This window comes from Canis lupus, chromosome 26 (genome assembly GCF_048164855.1).
Source record: "Canis lupus baileyi chromosome 26, mCanLup2.hap1, whole genome shotgun sequence".
NCBI lineage: Eukaryota > Metazoa > Chordata > Mammalia > Carnivora > Canidae > Canis > Canis lupus.
In genome coordinates, this window is record NC_132863.1 from 7059600 (window position 1) to 7066937 (window position 7338).

At 36.2% G+C, this 7338-nt stretch overlaps 1 pseudogene; it reads left to right on the forward strand.

Annotated features, from left to right (window-relative positions):
* The first annotated feature begins 286 nt into the window (after window positions 1–286).
* Window positions 287–936, forward strand: LOC140618861 (trafficking protein particle complex subunit 2-like; annotated as a pseudogene).
* Window positions 937–7338: the final 6402 nt, after the last annotated feature.

A 7338-nucleotide genomic window follows, 5' to 3' on the forward strand; every position in this document is an offset into this window, starting at 1 on the left:
GTCAGATGGTATTTTAGGCTTTGTGGGCCTAAAGTCAGAATAGAAGTTATTATGAAGGTACTACTTTAAAACTATTCTCAGCTCAGGTGTGAAAACTGGCAGGGTTTGGTCTCTGGCCTAGAATATCCACATAATGAAAAGCTATCCAAGGTATGAAGAGGTATGTCTAAATATTGGTTGTGTGAAAAAGTCTCAATGCATATATTTTAAAAAGCAAGGGATGGAGGGAAGTGACTGGCTGTTTCTATTGCTGGCTTCTCCCTACAGGAGCTATATATTGAAGAAAATGTCTGGAAGCTTCTCCTTCATAATTTTTGGCCACCATGATAATCCAGTTTTTGAAATGGAATTTTGCCAGCTAGAAAAGCAGAATCCAAAGACAATCATGAAAAAAAAAAAAAAAAAAAAAAAAAAAAAACAAAGACAATCATGGTCATCTGAACCAACTCATAGCTCATGCTCTTCTCAACCTCATAGATGAGTACACATGGCTGTCAATGTGTACTTGAAGACTGTGAACAAGTTCAATGAGTGGTTTGTTTCAGCATTTGTTACTGCAGGTCAGATGAGATTTATTATGCTTTGTGACATAAGGCAAGAAGATGAAATAATGAACTTCTATACTGATGTCTATGATTTATACATAAAGTTTGCAGTAAATCCTTTTTTTAAAAAGATTTATTTGTTTATTCATGAGACACACACACACACACAGAGAGGCAGAGACATAGGCAGAGGGAGAAGCAGTTTCCCTGCAGAGAACCTGATGCGGGGCTCGATCCCGGGACTCCAGGATCATTCCTTGAGCTGAAGGCAGATGCTCAACCACTGAGCTACCCAGGCGTCCTAATAAATCCATTTTATGAACCTAATTCGCCTATCTAATCAAGCTCATTTGACAGAAAAATACAGTTTCTTGGGAAGAACACCTTTTAAGTTGAATGCAGAAAAATTCAGAAATAATGTCACTATAATGGGGTGTTCTCAGAATGTGTACATTTTAAGTACCTTGATTAAATAGTCTGGAAAAGTTTTATTTGTAATCTGAATTTATCTAAACCTAATGAAATTCCTTATGTTTTTCAAAACAATATATTCAGTTTCTTATGATTATCAACAGGTCAGTATTATTTGCTTGTGAATAGTGTTATTTATAAACTCTTTATAACCCTGAAAATTCTAAAAATTAAGAATGAACTTTTGAATTTACTCGTTCAGATAGCTTGATCTTGATGTCAAAATCTGGAACCAATGTCATTGTCAAGATTTTGGTAGACAGATTTAAAAGTAAAAGTTTCTGCAGAAGGGAATGAGGTTGATGCATGTACATGGGCTTCTATACATCTAGAGATGTTGTAATGAAACCATTTAGGCAGTATACATAGCACTATCCAAGAAGCCAAAGCAAATAGCTTTTGCTGTGCCAAATGCCATATCCCAGCTTCTGTCAAAGACTGGGAATAGTAATTCTGCTATAAATCTATAATCCTGGATCCATGTTTTTTAAAAAGGGAGGCTGAGACCAAAGTGACAGGTTATGTTCTTATATTACCTTTCCCTCAGACAGTAAACCAAAGGTAAGTGAACTTGTTCATAGTTATACTATATGAAGTTGTAATTCTGGAATTGTAAATAAAAGTTTATATTACATTAACATTTGCATTCCTAGCTTTTCAGGCTGTATACCAAGGGGGTGGGGAGTGGTCTCCTGTAACAAGGGGGATCCTACTGTAAACTAGTAAATGTCTATTTAAAAACAAGTACTATAACCAGATATTTTCTGTGCTAATTGTGAACACTTAAAGAATTCTGTTCCATTCTGAATAGCTTGAGCAAGTAATTCTAAGTTTGGTCTCATACCCTTGTGTGAAGTTGCTACCATATTTTTTTACCCCATCTATTTATTTGATTTCTTATCTAAAGATGTTTGTCCAAAAAAAAAAAAAAAAAACCCTAAAAAACTAAAAAGCAAGAGATGGAGCAGGATACAAAATCAACATGCAAATGTCAGTTGCATTTTTGTACACGAACAAAAAACAACTTGAAAAGGAAATGAGGAGAATAATTCCATTAACAGTAGCATCAAAAAAATTAAATACCTAGGAATTACCTTAACCAAGGAGATGAAGAACATCCACAATGAAAAGTACAAAATATTTCTTTTTTTTAGTACAAAATATTTCTAAAAAAAATTAAAGAAGACATGAATAAATGGAAAGACATTCTGTTTTCATAGATGGCAAGACTTAATTATTGTTAAAATGTTAATATTACCCAAAGTGATAGAGTCAATGTAATCCCTATCAAAATCCCATGACATTTTCTGTGGAAATACAAAAATCTACCCTTACATCTCAAGGGACTCCAAATAGCTAAAACCATCTTGAAATTGTTTGAAACCAAAGTTGGAGGGCTTGAAAGCTTCATGATTTCAGAACTCTCTACAAAGCTATGCTAATCCAGACTGTATGATACAGCAGAAAGACATATAGACCAATGGAATAAAATACAAAGCTCAGAAATAAACCCTCATGTGTAGGGTCAAATGATTTTCAACCAAGGTGCCGAGACCTTATTATATAGAGAGGGCAGTCTTTTTTTTTTTTTTTTTTAAAGATTTTATTTATCTATTTAGAGAACAAGAGCATGCAAGTAGGGGAGGGGTAAGGGGACAAGGAGAGAGAGAATCTCTAGCAGACTCTGTGCCAAGCCCGGAGCCAAACATGGGACTCGATCTCAAGACCCCAAAATCATGACCTGACCTGAAATCAAGAGTTGGACACTTAACCCAGGCACCCTGGGAAAGGACAGTCTTTTCAACAGATAATGCAGGGAAAGCATTTCTCCGAAGAAGATATACAAATAGCCAATAAGCGCATGAAACAATGTTCAATATCACTAATTATTATGGAAATACAATCAAAACTACAATGACATACCATCTCACAGCTATAAAGATAGCTACTATTTAAAAAAAACAACAACAGAAATAACAGGTATTAGCAAGGTTGTGAAGAAATTAGAACCCTTGTGCACTGTTGGGAATCTAAAATGGTGCAACTTCTGGAAAGCACTATGGTCATTCCTCAAAAACTTACAAATAAAATTACCATATGATCCAGCAATTCTGTTTCTGGACACACCCAAAAGAATTGGAAGCAGGGTCTTGAGGAGATACTTGTATACCTGTGTTCACAGCAGCATAATTCACAATACCCAAAAATGTCGAAGCAAACCAAGTGTCCACTGACAGATGAATGGATAAATAGGGTGTGGTATATGCACACAGTGGAATATTATTCAACCTGACAATCAATGATATTCTGATACACACTACACCATAGATGAACCTTGAGGACATTATGCTAAGTGAAATAAGACAGAGACCAAAGGACAAATTGTTTACAATTTCACTTATGTGAGGTATCTGGAATAGTTAAATTCATAGAGACAGAAAGTAATATGGCGGTCAGCAGAGACTAGGAGGATGGGGATGTGGGGAGTTATTGTTTAATGGGGACAATTTCAGTCTGGGATGATGAAAGAGCTGTGAACATAGATGGTGGTTAGGGTTGGACAACAATATGAATGTGTTTAATGCCATTGAATTGTATACTTCAAAATGGTTAAAATGGTAAGTTTTATATTATGTATATTTTATCAGAATAATGAAAAGGTGGGATGCCTGGGTGGCTCAACGGTTTAGCACCTGCCTTTAGCCCAGGGCGTGTTTCTGGAGTCCGGGGATCGAGTCCTGCATTGGGCTCCCTGCATGAAACCTGCTTCTCCCTCTACCTATGTCTCTGCCTCTCTCTCTGTGTCTATCATGAATAAATAAATAAAATCTTTAAAAAGAGAAAAAGAGAATAATAAAAAGGATATATTTAAATGTTTTTTGAAAAGCAAAGGATAAAAAAAAGCAAAGGATATAATAGTGAGCTGCCAATTGTGTTAATTAATATACATGTATGTGTACGTGTGTGTATACACACATACATATATATATTTGTATGTATATAGGAAATTTCTGAAGGATACACAGGTGGTGATAGTGGGATGGCAGAGAGCTTCATTTTCTCAACAAGAACAAGAAATTTAGAAAGGAATATCTACCATAAAATAGTAAAGAATTTTCAATAGTTATAGGTCATCAAAACCCCTTTTGCCATGACAAACATGTATTTCCCAATCTATTTCCCTCAATGGTCACAGATACTGTTAAGCTAACACTAGCCTAATCAGCACCTTTGTGTAATTAGGAAAAAGCATCCTTTCCTTTAGGTGGATATAGGTGCATAGTAATGCAACTATGGATGGATTTCAGCCCCACTGGGTGCCTTTTTTGCCTTGCACAATATGCACAATGTTCATGGTGGTCCTGGCTGGAGCCATTTTTTCCCTACTCGACCAGTGTTATTCTTCATAGATTAAGAAAGAACATATAGCCCCTGTTGTTAATAATACAATTTTCTTGAAAATACATGTTTCAGAGAATTGTAGGGGAAAGAGGAAAAAAATAAAACATTAAATCAGAGAGGGAGACAAACCATAAGAAACTCTTAATCATAGGAAACAAACTAAGGGTACTGGAGGGGAGGGGGTTAGGGGCTAGGGTAACTGGGTGATGGACATTAAGGATGGCACATATGTAATGAGCACTGGGTGTTATATAAGACTGATGAATCAGTGACTTCTACTTCTGAAACTAATAATACATTATATGTTAATTAATTGAATTCAAATTAAAAATGCACTTTTTCTTTTTTAAAAAAACAAACTATTGTATGTATGTATGTATGTATGTATTTATTTTTGAGAGAGAGTGCATGAGAGTGGGGGTGAAGGGACAGAGGGAGAGGGAAAGAATCCCAACATGGGACTCAATCTCAAGACCCTGAGATCATGACCCAAACTGAAATCAGCACTTGGATGCTTAACTGACTGAGCCACACAAGTACCCCAATACATGTTTCTTTTTAAAACACACAAAAAATAGAAGTAGGGGTGCCTGGCTGGCCTGGTTGGTAAAGCATGCAACTCCTGATCTCAGGGTTATGAGTTCAAGCCCCATGTTATGTGTAGAGATTACCTAAAAAAAATAAAAACTTTTTTTTTTAAAAAGTAGAAATAGAGAATATTCTGCTCTTTTCAGCTGTTTCATTGATGCAATCAATACAAAAGGCACCATCCAAACTTCCTAGCAATTGTTGGTTGCTGTGATTTTCATAACCAGGATGACCTGCAAACCTTTCTGGTTACTTGAAATTTTATTTTTAGTCTCAGAAAGTCCTGAGAGTTTAGTCAGAATGGGAATATCCCTTTTTTCCTGTTTTCTTTCCCATCAGTTGGATCCCTATTACCAAAGCCTTGTATTAAGGGATATAGTCTTTCTAGATCTGCTCTGAGGACACTGGTGCTCAACAGGAGGCCAGAGAAGTCATAGGGTAAACACAATATTTGATTTCAAGTCAACAACATTCACACCAACTAGTTTTTGTACTTGCTTTATGTTTTAGAACAAAGTATCATATGAGCTACATTACCCCATGCAAAGAATTGTGATTATTCGTAATATGATCTAGGAGTTCATTTGTACAAACCTGGGAAACCACAACCTATTAATACTGAGTCATCAAGGAGCAAAGCAAGAAGGAAATCTCAGTTACCTTGACAGTTGATTTTTGATTCTTTCTCCATAGACGCACAAGTCTACTTCTCTCTACACACCCTAAGTCCATAAGTGTCTATGAAACCAGATCATTCTGAACTTTAAAGGTAAACTCTTTGTGGAGCATAAAAGTGACCTGCTTTCAAATGTATTCTGTCCTTTTTTATAGAAAAATTTTTTTAAAGATTTATTTCTTTATTTTAGAGAGAGAAAGAGCATACTCATGTGAGTGAAGGGAAGGGGCAGAGAGAGAGGGAGAGAGAATCTCAAGCAGATCACCGCTGAGCATGGAGTCTGGCTGGGGCTTGATCTCACAACCCTGAGATCACGACCTGAGCCGAAACCAAGAGTAAAATGCTTAGCCAACTGAGCTGCCAGGTGCCCCTTATTCTGTCCTTTTATTAAAAAAAAAAAAAAATATATATATATATATATATATATATATTCTAGATTTGGAGAAAAGTTGCAAAAACAACAGAGTTTCCATTTACATTCTCCCAGCTTCCCCTAACAGTAACACCTTACATAACTGTATCAAATTTAAGAAATTGATATTGGTACAATACTATTAACCAACTGCAGACATTATTTGAACTTGAGCAGTTTCCCCACTTTTGCATCTGCATGTCCCATATCCTCAACTCCTCAAGTCTGTGGCAGTTCTTCAGTCTCTCCTTGTCTTCCCTGACTTTGACATTATTGAGAAATACAGATCAGTTATTTAGTAGCATATTCCTTAATTTGGGTTTGTATCGGGATCAGCTGGAGGTGATACCTACTGCTGGTGTCATTGTGCCTTCCCTGGTGCCTTGACCTGGGGGACATCATGCTGACATATCCTCTTAAGGGTAATGTTCCTTTTGATCTCTTGATCAAACTGGCATTTACTGGATTTGTTCACTGTAAAATCACTATTTCCTGTTTGGAATTAATGAACATCTTGGCAGGGATACTGAAGACTGCAAATACCCTGTTTTTCCTCAGAGTTTTGCTGACTGGTTTTAGCATTCATTGGTCCCTCAGATAGTTGTCACAGTAGCTATCTCATGGTGGTTTTCTGTTTTCCTCATACCTTCTACATGTATTAATTAGAATTCTTCTATAAGGAAGAGCTGTTCTTTCTCTCTTATTTACTTATTTAGTGATTTTTATTATTTTTATTTTTTTAGGATTTTATTTATTTATTCATGAGAGACACACAGAGAGAGACAGAGCATAGGCAGAGGGAGAAGCAGGTTCCCTGTGGGGAGCCCAATGTGGGACTTGATCCTAGGACCCTGGGATCATGACCTGAGCCAAAGGCAGACACTCAACCACTGAGCTGTCCAGGCATCCTTATTTACTGATTTTTAAAACTCAGTTGCTTATATCAATATGTACCCATGGATGCTTATTTTATTCTACAGGTTATAGTCCAACATTACTGTTATTTATCTTGTTATTTATTTTGTTATTATTTCAGCTTTGGTCATTAGGAACTTTTTCAAATTGGTTCCTATGCCTTTTGACATGTCCCCATCTTCTCCAAATTTTTCTTTATCTAATGGTCCCCATGATGCTTCAGGCTCATCTTGGATTTTCCCTGCCCCGGTCCTGGGATAGAAAAATAAATAATACTGCTGTCTAATTAAACAAAACATATTTATTTATATTTGCATGATAGAACTCAA